Raw genomic sequence first — 20,656 nt, 5'->3', positions numbered from 1 at the left:
CCTATTGTGTTCATTTAATAGTATCACCAATGATACTATTATATTACGACTATTTCAATGCACCCTAACTAGGCCTGCAGTGAAATGGTATGTTGACCAACCTTCTATGTCACACGAAAGAATTTATCTCACTAGCTACAACTTTACCTCACCTTCTTCCATCTCGTAGTCCACCATTATTCGGGTCTGGAAATCCTCACCCACTTCAAACAAACATCTGGTACCCACATCTCGAATAATATACATTAACGCTAAAAATTTCGTAGCTTGTGTAAATCATAGTTTGAATATAAAGTCCTCTTGGAATTATTCTTGAGATCCCTCACATCTGAAATATCCAAGGACACAGCAACTTCATCCATGTAGACCAAGGAAGAAGCCATTAGTAAAGCTCAAAAATTGGAGCTTATTTACACCCAATCTGGGTACATCTATCATGTGCTTCCAGATGATCTGTGCCTACAAAATTATAAAGAGATCCTAGGTGAATCCAATGTTGTTGATGGATTGATTGGTTCCATTACCCAAAACCCACTCAACACATGTTACCAGTACCTTGGATGTTTGTTCAATGGCCAAGAATTTGATGCTATGTAGAACACACCACCATTGAAACATACAGGATACTACCCTAGTCAACCCCCACCTATGTAGAATACCGTCAGTAGGGTTAACGAATATCAACCCCCTTAGGAAGGTTCATATCATTTGTCATATTGAAACTAATACTGCTCTAGGAATATGGACGTAATGTCCTCTTCCCAGAGTTGATACATTAACCAAGGACAAGGGAACCAATATTCTCCTTACCCCATACAACAACAAAATAACCCACCAACAGAGAATAATGAAAGGGTGAATTTAGTGCAAACTTCTCTCACTTTACAACAATAGTGAGAGGAGCAACTAAATCTAGCTAGCCTCGTGAATATTACAAAGAATTTTTTTAAAAATAAGCCAAAGGGAGAACCCACCTAGGGGGGCATCAACCAAAAAAAACCCCCACAGGCAACGGGAAGGGAAAACCCCATTGGAGTAAAAAATAGGGATCAACCAATAGTAAGCCATAGAAACAAGGCAATAACACCAGTCTATGAACTAATCGTTCATGTGCTATCTGTGGGGACTAGGACTATTATACCCACCACTGTCCTCAACTTCCCGACTTAAAAAGGATACAAGATAGTATGGAGAAAGGAGGTAAGAAAACTACAGTAATGCAAGACCCCTTCCCCATCAGGGAGTGGTCAACACTCAACAACAAACTCCCCACTGTCATCGATTTAGAGCGATCCCCCATAAAAATCCTAATCATGATATTTTCATGAGAGGAGAGGATATCCTCCTACAAAAACATAATCAAAGTTATGAAGCTCCCACAGAGCCCATTCCATCCACCTTAGCTATGGCATTACCTATAGGCTCGTTAACGATTCCTTGACCTTTTGTAGAATCTATGCCAAAAATGGTTAAAGGAATTTTATTGTGCATGGAACACAAATCAAAAGATGGTCATAGATACAACATAGTCGAAGACTTAGCACAATCACTGTCAGCTATATAAGCATTAGAAGTCCTCCAAACATGTCCAACCCAACGGAAATCCTTACTATTCGCTCTGGGTGCAATCGACCCATCCAAGACTCTTCTAATGGTCTTCCACTTGGATAAAGCTACTCCATGACTACCATTAACCATTGCTTTTGAAATTCAAGTCTCAGTCGAAAACATTAGCATTCATCATTGCATTATCAACGAAAGGGCCTTGATGCACCTCATCATTGAGTACCTTTATGGACCTTGATACACCTCCAAGATTATTTAAATCAACTATTCTCATAATTCCTTACATATTTTGATTATATTTTTCATAATGATATGAGTAAAAGTGAGATGTTATGCCTAGTGGACTAATGTGCATTGATTGCAGGTTTTTGAGAACAAATCATGGAAATTTTGGCTAACTAAGGGCAGAAACTCAAATAAGACAAGGAGGAGAGGTTGTAGGAAATATATCCTCCTCATTTAATCCTTACTCATTGGAATATTCCTCCATCAAATCACACTAGATCAAAGTTGCAAGAACCCGACTCATGAAGATCAAAAGGCAGCTGAGCTAGTGACAGTTAAAGAGCCAGCTCATTTTGAGTTTTATAAATAAAGAGCCCTAGAGCCTCATTAGGATTTGGATTTTTGATGTAAAATCACTAGCAATTTTCGAGTTCAAGACTTTTGGAAGACATCGTTATGTAATTTTCTGATATGATAATGAGAATGAGCATTTCCTTCATACAACATTGAGTTGACTCAGAGCGCTGAAGCTCTTGGGTTAGGGCCCAACCCTAGTAGCAGAGGCTCCTCTTCTTGTATTGATATGCTTAGTTGATTTCATAGATTAATGGTCGATTGTTTTTAGCATTATTTCATTGCAGGTAGTTGTGGATTTGATTAGTTTGCTTCCATTTCTACATTGCTTTAGAAATATCCTAGAAGGATAAAGGGATACCAAAAAGTTGTTAGTAGGTGTATTTTGCCTCACTCCTCTGTTCAGGGACCATGGTTTGAGCAAAGAACTGCTATGCAGCCCCAAAAAGACAGAATTCTAATTTCTCATGAAATTTACGGTTTTCTTACTACATAGGCCAATATCTTACCAATATTCAAGAATAGGATTTAATTTTCATTTCTGATATCTTCAGCCTTGCATTAGATCTCATAAAGGTTTCACATTATTTTGTAAGTTTTCCCATGCCTGAAATAGGCAACTAGATAATGAAATTATGTTTTCTATAGTTGATTGAAAATCTTTCTTGGTTGACATGATTCATGGATAAATGTTAGTGATTGGTGAAGTGCATGAGCTTCAATAGTGTAGAGAGATTTCATGACCAGCAACCCCATCCTAATCTCATCCATCCATGATTATGACTTTTTCCACTAAGTCCCTCACCAAATTCATCATTCCATAAGAACACTTCTCCAAGTTTGTTGAGCAAAACCAACCATCTCACAAACTCTTTTTTGAGCTATGAAGGAGTCCTAGCCACTCCCTTGCCTCATTTCACCAACCATTCACCTTCCCTAAGCCCTACACCACCTTCCAAATCACTCCTACTGCTCTCGGCCGGATCTTATAGGAATGCAGGGGATCCTGTAGGAGCATTAGGACATCCTGTAGGAGGCATTAGGACATCATGTAGGACGACCTGTAGTAGCATGTTTTTAGGCCGAATTGTGGAAAAAGCACCTAGGAAGATAGGAGAAAACCCCTACTTGCCTCAAAATCCATCTGAACATCCACCATCATCCCTAATCCACCTGCCACATCACCAAGAGGAGTTAGCGTTCACATTTTCACACAAAAAAAGACAAAAAGGAAAAAAGAGTTATGGTGTTCATTTACATGCACATTAGTACAATGTTTGGTTATTTCAGATTGCATGCCTAAGATAGTAGGACTACACACATGTTAACCTAGAATTATTTTGAAGCAAAGCCTCTTAGCAGTTAGACGAATTGTGTGTTTAAGAATTTGATTCCAGTCTTTGCTTACTACAGTAGACAAGATTTCAGTTAGTGCAAATTTCCCTTCTGATTCGTAATCAAGCTTCTTCTGAATCAATAGAAGGTTGGTTTGAGAAGCCATAGTGGTCTATCGCCAGCTCAGTAGTGACAAAGAGTGGACCCATCGCATCTTCTTGTGTATAAAGTACTGTCACCTCCAAGTTTGTACAAACCCCAGGTTGATAAAGTAAAGTTGGTAACCCCATGAGTTGCAACATTCTTGTTGCAATATTGGTGCTCATCACTTTTTCACACCATTTCTAGGGAGCTGTCTAAGTAAGATGTGATTTCTTCTTTCTTTCTTCCATTTCTTATCTCTGATATTCTGCTATTAGCTTCATTTCTGCAAAAGTAATTGTAAGTTGGTTTGCTTTCTTTTCCATTCTACAAGTGAGATTTCATTCAAGCAGTTAGTTTCCATTCAATATGTGATTTGAATTTTTGCAGTTAGTCTCAAAGTTTGAAAAAAAACACAAAAAAAAACAAAAGCACTTCTTTCATGCCTCGTAGGAATAGGGATAAAGTAGAAAAATTTCTACCAAATACCCCCACCACTTCAAACAACCAACCTTCCCTCATATTTGATGGCTATGAATTGGACCCCTTAGGTGAACAACCAAAGATATTTGAAGATCCTACAAGGGGAGAAGAAGAAGGAGAACCCATTCTAACTAATCTAATGGATGAAAATAGGAATGACAAAGGAGATAGAGAAAGAATGGAGGGTGCCTTTCCCATCAGAAAAACTAATGGGGATACCAAGATGAAAAACATAAGCCCCTCCACTCTTCCTCATTTCCATGGCCTGACCTCAGAGGATCTAGACAATTTCTTGTTTGAGTTCATTGTCATATGAAAAATTTATGATTACACCACTTATTGGGAGAAGTTGAAACTATTCACATCCACTCTCAAGGATGCAGCTTTGTGCTAGTTCATGGGTTTATCTGGGTATAACATCACAACCCGGGCTCAGATGTAGCAAACCTTCAACAACAAGTATCGAGACTACTACAGGTCGAAAGACAGTAAAGAGGAAATTTTTAGGATGACCTTGGGGCATGATGAATCCCTAGAGGATTATGAAAAAACACTCTAGCTTAGCTACATAAGGGTCAGGTGCACACTTGATCCTGAGTCACTGAAGTTAGTCCTACTCCGAGGGGTAAGGGAAGATCTTCTCGATACCCTAATCCTGCTAGTAGGAGGGTACATCTACCAGCAACCCTATGAAGATATCAAGACTGTCTTTAGGAATCATTCTAGGGAAGCTAGGAAAAAGGATAGGGGTAGTCAACCAATGGCCAACCCATCATCTTCCAACACATCCATAAAAGGTGAAATTGGAAATATGTTGCAATATCTCAAGAGTGAAATGTTGCAAACCCTTTCCCTACAGATGGACACTATGCACATCAAGAGGAAGCAGGAGGAAGCAGAAATAGCATTAGCCATCTTCTTCCCTAGATGCACAAGGAGGCACCCTATAAAATGAATGTCCATTAAACCTGATTGAAATCTACTTGGTTTGTGAAGAAAACCACTCCACATACAAGTGCCCTTCTCTACCTGGACTAAAAGCTGTGTATCCGGGAACTAGATGAGTGATTGAACAACTCTACTACATAAATCAAAGGAGACCTTCGGCCATACCAGCAGGGAATGCAAGGGTCATCCAATTCATATTAAAACCCTAACAAGAACACATCCATTCCCTCTTGGGGACTAGTTGCTCATCCCTCCTAGTATACACCTCCTCCTTGGTCTTTTGCACCTCAATACCATTCCTAGTCGACCAGCCAATCATTTCAGCCATATACTCTACCACAGCCTTAGTAGAATGCACCACCCTAGGGGTGGAGGCCCCCATTCAACAATCCTCCAACTTTATTGCCTTCACCTCTGTTAGTGTCGGTCTTGAGCCCTCCATCAGTGATCAATAACTCTTTGCATATGCATTTATAGGTGTCTCATCAGTGTCAGTCTTGCATCCCGCTAGGCATGCCATAACACTGAATGGAGGAGCCGGTCTTTTTTCCCTTCTTGGCTTTGCTGGATCAGGTCATACAACAATGTAATTGAGTCATGCTTGTTTTTGTTTTTGTCTTGAGGTCCCATGGTATTAGGTCTAGGGTTTTGAGTCAAAATCATTTCAAGGTCATGAGTCATGGTCAGCAAGTGCCCAGCAAGCCGGAAGGAGTTTTGTACATATGTTTCATTATCATTTTCTTCAGCTACAGCTCATTTTATGCCTTGGATTTAAAAACCCTGTTTTTAAGTCCAAGGCCATGTGGAATTTGAAAAAATAAAGAAATTTTCAAAAATTTGTAAAAGTGCCGGCAACAACCCTAGTTCCTTCACTACAGTCCATCGGGCGGTCAACCTGCAAAAAGAACGGAGTCAAACGCATCCAAAGAGCTTATTTCAAGACAAAAAGACTCTAAACAGTGTTTAAAAGCAAAGCAAGTTGAAAACATTAGAAAGTGGGTTCTAAAGTTAAATTTTTTTTAAAAGTGACCCTATAAAAGCTAATTTCCCTCTCAATTCACTCTTATTGTGCATTTGAAAGTCCAAAAATATGTGTTAGAGGCGAAAGGAGCAAATTCGGGCAAGTTTCTGCAAAGCACAAGTGTTAAAGGTGCGCGCGACCAGTCTGAGACCGTGCGCGACCATCTGGGTGCGCGCGACCAGTTACAGGCCAACGCGCAGTGTTAAATAACACAGGCGCGACCAGTTACAGGGGCGTGACCAGTCTGAGCCCGTGCGCGACCAGAACTTCTGTTTGCCCTAAAAACTCACTCAAACGGTAAAATCACCCTCAAATTCTCTCAAGTTATTAAGGTATGCCTCATTCACATGTTTGATGATGGTGTTGGGATTGGAAAGGAAGGTAATGATCATAAATTTTGTGCAAGAAATCCATAAAGAAATAGGTTAAATGAATAGTTGTTTTTGCAAGCAATATGTGTGACAGTTTGTTATTTTTCAAGGAAATTTTTCCCTTTGTCCCTCCTTTTATTTTCCCCATACAAATTGCATATGTTAACATGTCAAACTTATTGATCTCATTTGCAAGTCAATTATACAAATCCTACCCCTAAATCATTTGCAAACCCTAGTCCTTTCAAACCCTATAAACCCTACCTTTTCCCCATGTATAATGATCAAACCCTAAGCACTAGTAACACAGCAAAATGCCTATGTAAATGTACAGCAAAAGAATGAAAAGAAACATTATAAAAAACAAATAAAAAAGTGATGACAAGGCATGCACTCAAAAAATTGTAAAAACAGTGAAATTTGCCATTTTTCATAGCCTCAGAAAAAACAAAGGAAAAGGGTCATCTCATGTATATGTCAAAGACTTCAAATCTCAATAAGGTCATAACAAAATTTCATTTGCATAGACATCAAAGAAATCAGACTTGCTGTGGTTAGGGTTTGCAGTAATATGGTATCTTTTTCCCCTCCTCAAAACTCTGTTTTTTCCCCTACCTAATTCCCTATGTAAACCCTAATTCAATTGCTTGTCCCTTCAGTTAAACTCCCTAGGCAATTGAATATCCCTCCCTATGATCAAATCACACAGTGAAACCCTAATTACTCATGGCAAATGAAAAAATAAGGCTGCCTCTGTTTTAAATGAATTGCTGTTACAAAAATTGATTGGCAGCAGACTTTGTTGATGGGTTCCATTATCCCCCCTAAACCTAATCCGTAATATCCTCTATTTTCACTCATTCCTATGATACAATCCCCTCTCCCTTCCACTGTAAAATGATCACAACAACCCCTTCCCTTCCTCTTACAATCAGAAACCCTAAATCCCTGTTTCCCAAAGCATCAAATGGTCATTTTGAAATTATGAAAAACAGAGTATGCTCCTCAATGACATTCAAAACAAATTGAAATGAGCTGCCTGTTACTTGTATATAGATGATGCTACCTTATCCCCCTATGCTTATGACATCCTCCCCTCCATCATGATGATTTTCATTGTCCTTTCCCTTGGTGATTAAAAATCACAGTTTCCCTAAATAAAGTATTGATTTGCAAATGGTGAGAGATGGAATGACATGTTTAGCATTATGTGATGTTTTTCTTCAGAATTCCCTGTTTATGTATATATTTTTCCCTTTCCTATATGTAAATTCCCTCCCCTAACATTTCCCTCATGATGTTTCCCCTTGAAAACAGCATACTTCACAGCATTTTGCAGGCAGGGCAGCGGTCAATTTGACTTGTTTATTCCACCTTGCTCAATAACACCATGTCAACCACTGAGACTAATGAGCAAGGTGATGACCGGTCTTCTTCTACAGAGGTTGAGACACAGCAGAAGCCTCGTAAGGGTGGCAAAGGTGTTCATCATAGAGGTTACATGTTCGCAAGGCAAAAATGAAAATTCTCCAAAGGAAGCTGTCAAAGGCCCCGAAGAAGAAGAAAAGGAAAAATCCACTCCGCATCTTGGCTGAGGCATCTCTCACTCATCATGGTACTGATCAGCCTTGATCTAGCATCAAAATGTGAAAATTTTGAGAATTTTGGAGCATTTTGGAAATTTTTGGTAAAATTACAGGTTTTGCCCACGGTTTGGTCTCACCTCGGGTGAGACCATTTTGGAGGACTGCTCGGAATTTTGAAAACTTGGCATTTTTGGAAAGGGCATGCAAAAAGAAAAATTACCAATACTTGGGAGAAGCCTGATTTTGAGTTTTGAGCCTCCAAAAGCTCAAAATACACCTAAAAAATGACTTTCTGCCCACTTTTTGAGTTGCAGAAAGTGACCTTGGGAGAAATGATTTTTGAGGGGTCAAATCAACACCAAATTCAGAAATTCCACTTGGGATGGAAAGTAGACAGGCCAAAATTTCCAATGAGCCATCTTGCACCTGATTTGGACCAGTGGAACCCAGTCAAAAACAGCTGTGAAGGGGCGCGACCAGAACTTCCAGATTTGCCAGAATTCACATTTTTGGTCAAAAAACACTATTTTGACTATGGTTGACTATTTTTACTTGTAGATGATGGATAAATGTAATATTTTCATGGCACTTTGGTAGATTTTATCTTTCTTTACCCTTCTAGAAGCTTCCATGATGTAAAAAGTGAAAAATTAATGCATGGATGAGTTAGCTAAGTAATAGAGGCAAGTTGTTGGGCTGCCTATTTTCTAGTTCTTAGTTTAGAATTAGTTCAAACTACTCCTAGGAAGCTGAGCTCGACCCCTAGAGGTGGGGAAAGGAGTTAGATGGTCTATATTATGCTCTCTCCTTCTCATTTTCATGGTTGGACTCTTGTGTAAGGAAGCTTTATTGTATATTGTGCATCTATTTCTGCAATTGAAGGCAAGGAAAGCTAGGGTTTTACAGACATCTTTGAGGATTCTTGTGGATCTGATTGTTGATGGTGTGTTCTCTACATGTTCTTGTAAGTTTGTTTATGTGTTTCACATCTCTCTTATGCTTCTAAATTGGACAGATGAAGTGGTAAAGTTTGAACTCATGTTTTGACATGCTCAGCTTTTTAGTTTGTTCAATTTTAATGTTTTCTACTGTCTAGAGAGGATTCGAATTGTGTGTTTGCCCTCTTTAGCTTCTCCTCTATCATCTCTGATCATCCATCTCAGATTAAGACATCAACACTCATTCCTACCTTGCCCCTTAGATCCCCCTGTGAAAACTGTGCTCAATCCCCGCACCTTGAATTGCACTTCCACCAATTGCCACCAAAACCCCCACAAATCATCAAATCAAACCCCTTATCAATTTACTAGCCTAAAATCTTTATTCTTAATTGGTCAGCCTAATCCTATTGAAAGATCTATCAAATTTGACCCGAGAGAGCCTTCTCATACCTCGTAGGGCTAGCTACGAGGTGAAATGGTTTGATGTAGCCTTGAGAGTTTGTCTATCTCAGCCTAGGTGAATTCCAAGCGCTAACAACCTCCTAGTTAACCACAACTTTTAAACCTTGATCCACCTAAAAAAGCTCAAATGCCTGCCTAACAAAATCCGAACTTGAACAATAGATAAGCACAACAAGTATATAGTGGAGAGACATCATACTCTGCTTATGCTGTGGAGATTCAAGAAATCAAAGTTTGATCTGGGAGAATACTCCTGGAAAACCAACCTTCACCTCCACCTAGGGAGAGTGAGGAGGAAAGAGAGGCAAGCATGCCTAGAGTGAATCCACCAACCTTTTTTGAAACACTAACTCATCCAGTCTAGCCTACTCCATAAGAGAATGAACTTCTCGGTGAATTGAGAAATCTATGTGTCAAAATTGAACTTCTCCAAGCCATTAAGGATGTACCTATTTACAACAAGTTGATTAATGATAAGTGTTTTAAACATCTAGGGAGGTGAAAAAGAGACACCCATACCATTAATGTCATTGGACAACTGTTTGGCTTAATGTTGGGGCAAGTGATTTGCCCAAAGTATTTGGACCCTGGAAGCCCTGTAGTAGATGTGCACATTAATAGGACCATTGTCCCACACAATTTGATTGACCTTGGGGTTGCCATTAATGTAATGAATAAGGACACCATGCTCAAGCTCAATCTCGAGGGTTCATTAAGAAAGACCACAATAGTCTTGCAACTTGGAGACCATTCCACAGTAACCACAGAGGGTACTGTTGAGGATGTGATGGTCTCCATCAACTCTTAGGATTACCCTGTAGAATTCCTAGTTCTCCAGCCTAAGGCCAAGCTTACTAGTTATCCTCTCATACTTGGGATGCCTTGGTTAATCACTGCTGATGCCTACATCAGTTGCAGGGCTAGAAATATGACTATAAAAAAAGGGCCTCTATCCAAGAAGTTAGTGTTGTACCCTCTTTCTCAGCCATTTTTAGAACACAACTTACCTTTATGGCTAGAAGAGGAGAAATAAGATGAAATCTACTGATCCCAACTCTATACCTTAGAAACAACCATGGGAGGAGGACAACCGGATGAAGATGATTTGATTGAACACATACTCCAAAGTCCAACTCCCAGCACCTTGTCCTTAGAGGAAGTAGTAAAAGAAACCAAGAGCAACCATCAGATTGATCTATGATTAACTGACTCAAACCCTACCCATGTCAAAACCATAGAATTTGGGCTAAAATAACTTTGAAAATCAACCCCTATCATTCTGTACACCAAGAAGAAAAATTGTGCAACATGGTAAGGGAACATCTGAATGCCTTTTCTTGGAGTTACAAGGAAATGAAGGGAGTGCATCCCTCTGTGTGTACTCACCACATATATATCAAATAAGGTTGCAAACTAGTCTGAGAACCCCAAAGGAGACTGAATCCATCTCTCAAGGATATAGTCAAAGAAGAAATGCAAAGGCTGTTGGATGCAGGATTCATTTACCTTATCTCAGACAGTGAGTGGCTTTCTGCTTTGGTGTTGGATCCAAAGAAAAATGGGATGTGGAGGATTGGTTTCTATTACAAAGAATTAAATAAAGCCACAAAGAAGGATCATTTCCCCTACCTTTCATTAACCAAGTGCTAGATGGCCTGGCAGGGAAAAAGTTTTTCTCTCTCTTAGATGGGTTCGGCGGGTACAATCAAATCTAGATTAGCGCAGAAGACCAGGATAAAACCACTTTCACCTTTCGTTGGGTTAGTTTCACTTATAGGGTCATTCATTTGGGCCTATGCAATGCCCCTGCCACTTTCTAGACGGCAGTGTTGAGTATCTTTGCTAAGTTAGTCCATGATGCAATAGAAATTTATATGGACGATTTTACACCCTATGGGTGTGATTTCTAGGAGGCTTTGTCCAACGTGGGTAATGTGCTAAAAAAATTCATTGAAATGATATTGTCCCTTAGTCCCAAACAATGTGAGTTCTTAATGATTGCAGGGACTATTCTATGTCATTCAATATCCTAGAAAGCATTGTAGGTGGACACAAATAAAATAGCCATCATCCAAAGGGTCCCACCTCCACAAAAATAGAGGGATATTAGAAGTTTTCTAGGTTTATCTAGATACTATAGGAGATTTATAAAAGACTTCAGCAAGTTAGCTTCTCCTTCATTTGGGTTATTGGCCAAAGAATTTGAATTTTTATGGTCAAAAAGATGTCAAGAGGTCCTAGACACCTTGAAGGACAAGTTGATCACTTCACCTATTCTCCGAGGCCCAACTGTGCCCTTCCTTTCCATATACATGCTGATGCCTCTGACAAATCCCTATGATCAACTCTAGGCTAGATAGATGACAAGTTGTCTGATGCCATTTACTTCATGAGTAAGACTCTGTCAAAGGCGGAACTGAACTATACAGTGACTAAAAAGGAGCTCCTAGCTGTTGTACATCCATTGAACAAATTTAGGCATTACATTACAAGTTACCAATCATTTGTGCATAATGACCATGCTATAGTTAAATACTTGATGAATAAACCTGATATAAATTCTAGGATTATTAGATGGTTATTTTTATTACAACAATTTGATCTAACCACTATTGATAAGCCTGGAAAGGAGAATGTTGTTGCAGTTTTTTTATCCAGATTAAATTTACCTACAGGGGAAGAAGGAATGGTTGATGATCAGTTACCAAATGAACACTTATTCGCCATTTCAGTTCTCTCTTCATGGCTTGATGACATAGAAAATTACATGGTGTCTGCATAGTTTCCACCGAACTTGTCTTCCAAGGAAAAAAGCAAGGTTGTGAGGAAGAGCGCCCCATTCACTTGGATTGTGGGAAACCTCTTCAAACTAGGCTCAGATCAAATTTTGAGAAGATGTGTCAGGGTGGAGGAAGTCTTTGACATCCTTCTGACCTGTCATGATTGGCCTTGTGGAGGTCACTTTGCAGTGAATATGACAACATTCAAGATGCTACAAGCTGGTTATTACGGGCCCACTCTTCAGCAGGATGTGAGGAGGTATACTAGTCAATGTGATCGGTGCCAAAGGATGGGAAAATCTACCATAAGGGATGAAATTCCTCTACAACCTCAAGTGACTTTTAAGCCATTTGACAAGTGGGGCATGGATTTCATTGGACCCATTGACCCTCCATCTAGGCAAAAGAAGTACATCATTGTGTGCACTGATTATTTAACCAAGTGGGCTGAAGTGAAGGCCATCAAAGCAGATTTAGAGGAGAAAGTGGCTGATTTCTTAAGGGAGAATGTATTTTATATGTTTGGGTATCCTAGAGAACTAGTCACTGATCAAGGCAGCAAGTTTACATCTCACATGATTGAAAATTTGTTAAGCGAGCATACGATCAAGCATAGAACATCCACTCCTTACCACCACAAGCTAATGGGAAAGTGGAGGTTACCAACAAAGCACTGGAGGGCATTCTGACCAAAGTGATTAGCAGCAGTAGAAAGGATTGGGCAAATATATTAGTTGAGGGTGCTTCAGCCTACAATACCACCTGGAAGACCACCATTGGATTCACTCGTTATGCACTGGTCTATGGGAAGAAGGCCCGACTGTCCATTGAATTTGAATACAACACCTTAAGAATGGAAGCACAAGTAGATCTAGATCTCACCAGGGAACAGCAAGAGAGATTTCTCCAGCTAAATGGGTTAGATGAGTTTAGAATGCAAGTCCTCCTGCACATAGAGGTGATTCAATTTCAAAGGAAGATCTAGCATGACAAGAACATAAAGGATAAATAATTTCAAGAAGGTGATTGGGCTTTCTTGTATGATTCTAGATAGAAGGATTTTAAAGGCAAGTTAAAGACTAGATGGTTAGGGCCTTATGTCGTAGAGAAATGTCATGATAATGCTTCAGTGCACATGAGAACCATTGATGCTGAGGCCATTCCTTTACTTTTTAATGGGCATAGATTGAAGGTCTACAAGAAGCCCTTGTCAAAGCAATAATTTATCAATGGCATCAAAAAGAAAGTGATGGTGGTGGAGCAAGTCTCATCTTCTACCCCATCAAGTCCCTGAAAAGAAAAAACAAAAAAGAGACTCAGGTGAAAACATGTTTTGAGGCACTGAGAGCAAGAAGCTAGGATGAAAACCTCCTGGAGGTAGACTAGTTGTTATATATATATATATATATATATATATATATATATATATATATATATATATATATATATATATAAGAGAGAAAAAAAAGAAAAAACTTTGAAAATGTTGTTTGCAGGTCAGCAGGAGGAGCATCAGAGAAATAAGAGAGGAGCAGAAGGACATATAAAATTCATGTTTTCATACCTCCATCCCATATTCTTCATGATCCGATCATTCCCTCCATTTATGAACCCATCTAGCTCAGTTTTCACGGGTTCTATGTTATCTACAGGATTCCCTGTAAACCTACATAATTCCCTGAAAACCTATAGGATGATACTGTAGGAATTCCAGTGGCTTCGGAATCCCAAGGGAAGTGACCTTAGACAAAATGGGATGACCTCCTTATGTCAAAAAAAAATGTTTACTTCACCATATCATCACCATGCCTCTCATCACCATGATTACCCGTGCATTCATCTAATAAGTTAGTTTCAAAAAGATTACAGTTTAAAAAAAAAAGAAATAGAAAAGGGTGAGAACAGAGGACAAGGGGACAATACCTGAAGGCTACCTCTCTTCCATCAATCACTAGACCACTTCTCTACCCATGACAACAATCCTCATGATCCAAAAGTGAAGGAATGAATAAAATTTTAGGGGAGAGAAAGCTACAGGACATCCTGTAGATTTCCTGTAGGAAATCCTCTAGCAACCTATCCCACAAAAAGAAATTTCACATGTTGCAGTCATCTTCAGCATAGAGATCCTATTGTCAAGGAAGCTACTTGAGGGCTTAGCAGCAACAACAAGATCATCAACATCACCCTCCAGTACTTGCACATCAAGGGAAACAAACATCAGAGGAGGCCAATATAAAAAAAAAACATATGTAGCAAATACACAACAGGGACATCATTCTCCAACAAGCAGCAACATCATCAAGGCATCTTACCCACAAGTATGTCATCTCACTTAAGCTCTCTCATTAGCATAATATGATAAAAAATGTAGGATTGTGTAAGAGTTGGATTTATAGGCAAAGGTGGCCAGACAACTTGGCCACCTTTGGCCAGTCAATGAGGAGAATACAATTAGATCACTAAACATGTGGCAATAGTCAAATCAGAAGAAAAAGGAGATGAGGCCAAAATTGGTTAAGTTATGGATGACCGAATGGGAGATGATTACGAGGTAAGCAGGAACGATGAAGTGGTAGTGGGACCAAAGGTTCAAAAGTGGGTGCTCGTACTTCAGTCGCTAGCATAACATCCCACACAATCACCCATATGAGGAAATAAAACACTCCTTCCCATGCAAAGGAGGAATTCTCAATCTCGAGGATACATCGAAGTAAGGTTTCTCTTGGCTTTTGAAGCAGTGTGTACAGGAAAGATAGTGAGCAGTTTTTCAGTGCAGGAGCACTTACGGGATCCTATAGGAAAACCTATAGGATCCTATAGGAGAACCTATATGATACATAGCAGTCGTCTATAGGCTGAACAGTGGGAATTTAGAGAGGAAAAATAAAAGGTTGGCTTCATCAGGCAGTAACCAGGAGGTAGGATCTATACCTTCCCACATTTTCCAAGTTAAAAAAATATAGAAAAACCTTCCATTTGGTTAAGGAAATTGTAGTGTAGGGGAATTATATACAGAGTTATCATTTAAAATCTCTCACCCATTAGAGTTTGGAATTAGGGCCATAGAAGCCTCCACAATTACCAAAGAAAAAATGATAGGGGGATTTAACAGGAGGAAACCCACAAACACAGTGAGAATTCATCAACACCCTCCAGTAGTAGAAACATTCACAAGGCACAATTGGATGGGTTTCTTTGATAAAATGAGGGGATATGATGATGAGATGGCCAAACACTTTTCTCTCTCACTCATACCCCTAACTAGGACCCATGCAACCGTTGTGGTAAAAGGCCTCTCAGTAGAAATCGCACCTAAAGTCATAGGTAGAATCACCACACTTCCTTTATGGTTGCCTTGGAGAAAGGAAGATAAGGGTAACAACCAACTTGCAAAGAAGAAATTATTTGTGGAAGGAGAGGAGGCAATGGAGGACAAAAATGGGGTTAGAAGAGAAAGCATGCCATACCCTTCGAATGGAATTATCTACCACCTGATTAAACATATATCATGTGATCGGAGATACAATATGGTATATGGATACCATTTTAGGCTTCTCCAAGAACTGAGATTTGGAGTAGACACACCTCCTCAAAACATAATAAGAATACGCTAGTTTCCTCTTCAATCAGTGATAGATATGAGCATCAAAGTACAGGAAGGAAAACATCAACAGCTAGCCCATCATGGGTTAATCAAAATGATCCTAGAAGATGTTGTCCAAAACCTAAGACTACCTATTACGTAGACAACTTTCAGAGACATGCAGGCAGAGGAAGAAATAAAATCTCTTGAATATGACAAAATCCCCACTACTAGTGAGAGGGATGAATAGGAAACAGAGGAAGAATTGGAAGAAAAGGAGGCGGAAAGTGATGAAGAGACAAAAGAAGATGCAAAGGAAGAAAATGATGAACATAGTGAGGAAATGGAGGAAGAAGAAGAAGAGAAAGACAAGGATGAGAATTATAATGGAAAAAGGAAACAAAAGGCAAGGAAGAACATAGGTCTACAGTTTAAGGCAAAATGGGGGAAGAATCACCAAGGGTATCTCTAGAACCCACTGAGAAAGAGGTAACAACTTCTCTTACTCACCTAAGTACACCTATCAAGCAAAAAGGGAAAAGAGAGAGACAAATCCCATTGTACTTTAGGACAAGAAAAAGCACAAGAATCAGGCAAGGAAGACATCAAAAACCCACTAAAATTCCTATTGTCATTAAAGACTCACCAAAACAGCAAGAGAAGGTAGCTCCCTTTGAGAAAAATCAGGGAGAAGGATCGTCAAGACAAGTCTCTCCCAAATCTCCCATCACTTATGTTAGGAGGCCTATCACAAGGTATGCCTCAGCAAAGGGAAAAGGTCTCCTACATGAGACATAGAAGGACCTACAAAAAGAAGAGGCCCTCCTATAGGAAACCCAGAAAATGGACCAAGAAGGTATCACCTAGCAAGAAACAAAGAAGGAAGATCCAGAACTGAGGGAACCTAGTCCTCAACCCAACCTTGACTCTTACTACAGGTTCATTAAAGGGGGTAGGGTCATTCCACAAAAAATTTCCATCCCCTTATTCTTTGAGCTTGAAAAAGAAAGGGCAAGAACACATAGGTGGATGCAAATTGCCAAATCTAAAGGAGTGGTGGATATAGTCCACATGGAGGAGAAGGTAAAGGAGATGGGTAGAGAAATGAGCAGAATAAGGGATAGAGATACAATGATGAAAGATTAGTTGGAAGTAGACAATACATGGCTAAGGGGATAGTTACAAGAGAGAGAATGTCAATTGGAAGCTATCACTAGTTTATCCTTAGAGGCAATCCCGTGCAAGATGCAATCAAAGTCTTATGCATTATATCTTAAGGAACAGTGGCTACAGTTCTAAATTAAGACTTTAGCATAGAGAGGCACTATGCCCTTCTAGGACTATATATAATTCATTGATCTCTATGATCAAATCACCTTGGAGGATAGAGCTAAAATGTCTCATTTTTACCTACACAACTTGGCCTTGACATATCTGAATGTGTGGGACCCAAATTCAAAAATAGGGGACTTGCAATTGATGGCTTTAGCATCATGGATGAATCATGAGGAGGAAAGAGCTACAGGGACGAAGAAAGTAATGGAAAGAGAAGAGATAGAACCCCTTATAATAAGGGATGAGCAATCAAATCCAATGGTTGTCATCAATGTCCACAACCCGATTGCAAATGACCCTAAGCTTGCACCTAGGTACCTTGCTGCCCATGAGAAAGCAGTCATACACTTTGAAGACATGTTCAGGTTGTTAGGGCATGAAAAAATGCAATCTTGCCAAAGGATATGGAACACTTTTCCCTACATCCTGAAAGTTAGAGAGTACCGTTCTCCCCAAAGAATGAGAGAGGCACTAAACAGAACACCCATGTACAACCATGCTCTACAAAGACTCAAAGTCAATTGGATTGGCTTGAGACTCAGTCCATCACTGTTCTTAGGAAGGGAGGAAGAGGAGGAAATAAATAACTGGGAAGGGATAGAGAGGAAGGTAGGATTCTATTCGCAGGAAGAGGAAAGTACAGCAGAAGCATGGGATGTAAGGGAGACCACTAGAGCAATGAAGGACATGGATATAGATTGAGTTTCTCAGAGGATGAGCAACACTTTCAGTAGGGGGTGATGATAGGCCTCATCATTGGGTAACTTTATGGACCTTGATACACCTCCAAGATTATTTAAATCAACTCTTCCCATAATTCCTTACATATTTTGATTATATTTTTCTTAGTGAGGTGAGTAAAAGTGAGATGTTTTGCATGGTGGACTAATGTGCATTGATTGCAGGTTTTTGAGAGAAAAACATGGAAATTTTGGCTAATTAATGGAAGAAACTCGAATGAGACAAGGAGGATAGATTCTAGGATATATTTCCTCCTCATTTAATCCTCACATTCGAATATTCCTCCATCAAATAACACTAGCTCGGAGTTGCAAGAACCCAAGTCATGAAGATCAAGAGGCCGCTGAGCTAGTGATAGTTAAGAGCTAGTTCATCTTGAGTTTGGGAGCTGAGCCTCCCTATATTTAAGGAAGTCGTTGGAGACTTCAGTTGTATAAATAAAGAGGCCTAGAGCCTCATTAGGATTCGGATTTTTGATATAAAAGCACTAGGCATTTTCGAGTTCAAGACTTGTGGAAGACATTGTTATGTAATTTTCTGATGTGATAACGAGATCCTTGATCCAGAACTGAGTTGACTCAGAGGGATGAAGCTCTTGGGTTAGGGCCCAACCTTATCAGTAAAGTCTCCTCTTCTTGTATTTATATGCTTAGTTTATTTCATAGGTTAATGGTTGAATTTTTTTTAGCATTATTTCATTGCAAGTAGTTGCGGATTTGATTAGTTTGCTTCCATTTGTGCATTTCTTTAGCAATATCTTAGAAGGATAAAGGGATACCAAAAATATATTAGTAGGTTTATTTGGCCTCACTCCTCCCTTCAGGGACTATGGTTTGAGGAAAGAACTCGTATGAAGCCCCAAAAAGACAAAATTATGATTTCTGATGGAATTTAGGGTTTTCTGCTACTTAGGCTAGTACCTTACCAGTTTTCAAGAATATGATTTAATTTTTATTTATGATATCTTCAGCCTTGCATTAGATCTCATAAAGGTTTCACATTATTCTACAACTTTTCCCATGCATGAAATAGGCAAATAGATAATGAAATTTTGTTTCCTTTAGTTGATTGAAAATCTTTCTTGGTTGGCATGATTCATGGATAAATGTAAGTGATTGATACAATCCAGGAGTTTCATCAGTGAAGAGAGATTTCATGACCAAAAACCCCATCCTAACCTCATACATCAATTATTATCACTTTTTCCACTAATTCCCTCACTAAATTCATCATTCCATAGGAACACTTCTCCAAGTTTGTTGAGCAAATCCAACCATCTCACAAAATCTATGTTGAAATCTAAAGGAGTCTAGCCACTCGCTTTCCTCATTTCACCTACCATTCACCTTCCCTAAGCCCTACACCACCTTCCAAATCGCTCCTATTTCTCTCAGCCAGATCTTGTAGGAGCATTAGGACATCATGTAGGAGACATTAGGACATCTTGTAGGATTACCTGTAGTGGCCTGTTTTGAGGCCAAATTGTGGAAAAAGCACCTAGGAAGATAGGAGAAGACCCCTACTTGCCACCCAAGCAATCTAACCTTTCACCATCATCCCTAATCCACCTGCCACATCACCAAGTGGAGTTAGCATTCACATCTTCCCACAAAAAAATGAAAAGGAAAAAAGAGTTATGGTGTTCATTTACATGCACAGTAGTAGAATGTTTGGTTATTTTAGATTGCATGCCTAGGATAACAGGATTACACACATATTGACTTAGAATTCTTTTGAAGAAAAGCCTCTTAGAAGTTAGTTAGATGAATGGTGTGTTTAAGCATTTGATTTTAGTGTTTCCTTACTAGAGTAGACAAGATTTCAGTTAGTGAAAATTTCCCTTTCTTCTCATTGGTAATCAAGCTTCTTCTGAATCAATAGAATGTTGTGTTGGAATTTTGGCACAGGTATGGCGCTATGGTACAGGTGTTGTCCTTGATGGCAACTCTCTTTGGTGACAGATCTCAGTTCAGGTGCTCAGAATGAAGGAAATCTTGTATATGCAGGTACATCTTGACGAGAACGCGTATACACGCGGTTTATACGTTAAAAAGACGCGTATGCGTATACACGCACTTTTATGCACACAAAAGCGCGTACATTGTGAGAAACTTATTTTTGGTCCATGGTTGTTAGTCCTTGGAATTTGAACCCATGGTTGTGGACCATTGTATCTCGTCAGAAGTGTTGACCCCAGGTTTTTAGGCCCTTGGTTTTGTTTATTATGGTTTTGGCCCATGGTATTGTGCAAGGCCTATAACTATAAAAGAGGAAGGAGATCATGTGGCAAGGCATCATCTGAATTATTGAATATCTAATATGGTGCTAGATCTGGAATAGGTGTGATCGGGTTATGGTGCAGATCTAGATCTGAAAAGGAGGAACCTAAGCGCAAGAAGGATAATGACTATTGATGGATCAAAATCTCAAGGCTTGAACATTGGTATCTCTGTATGATTTTGATCTGTTATATGTGGCGCACTCTTGATCTCTAAATCTTGGCTAACAAATTTCTGAATGCTTAAAAGAATAAATTATCCTTTACAGATCTGTACGCAGGTTCAGTGAATTGAAGGTGCGTATACACGCTTTTTCTGTGAATGAAAGTAGCGTATACGCAGGTTGGTTGTGGTACAGAAGCGTATACTCGCGGGTTGATGAATAGTGAAGTAGCGTATATATCTTGATTTATGTTCTAGCTGCTTCTGTTTTATTGCTGCAGTGCTCTGGGTTCAGAATTGGTGTTTGATTACAATTACTATGTTCTGGGTACAGTGGTCA

This window comes from Pinus tabuliformis, chromosome 8 (assembly GCF_031772625.1).
Source record: "Pinus tabuliformis cultivar Carrire ecotype Pingquan chromosome 8, CPIR1, whole genome shotgun sequence".
In the NCBI taxonomy this organism is placed as follows: domain Eukaryota; kingdom Viridiplantae; phylum Streptophyta; class Pinopsida; order Pinales; family Pinaceae; genus Pinus; species Pinus tabuliformis.
This window is presented reverse-complemented; position numbering follows the sequence as displayed.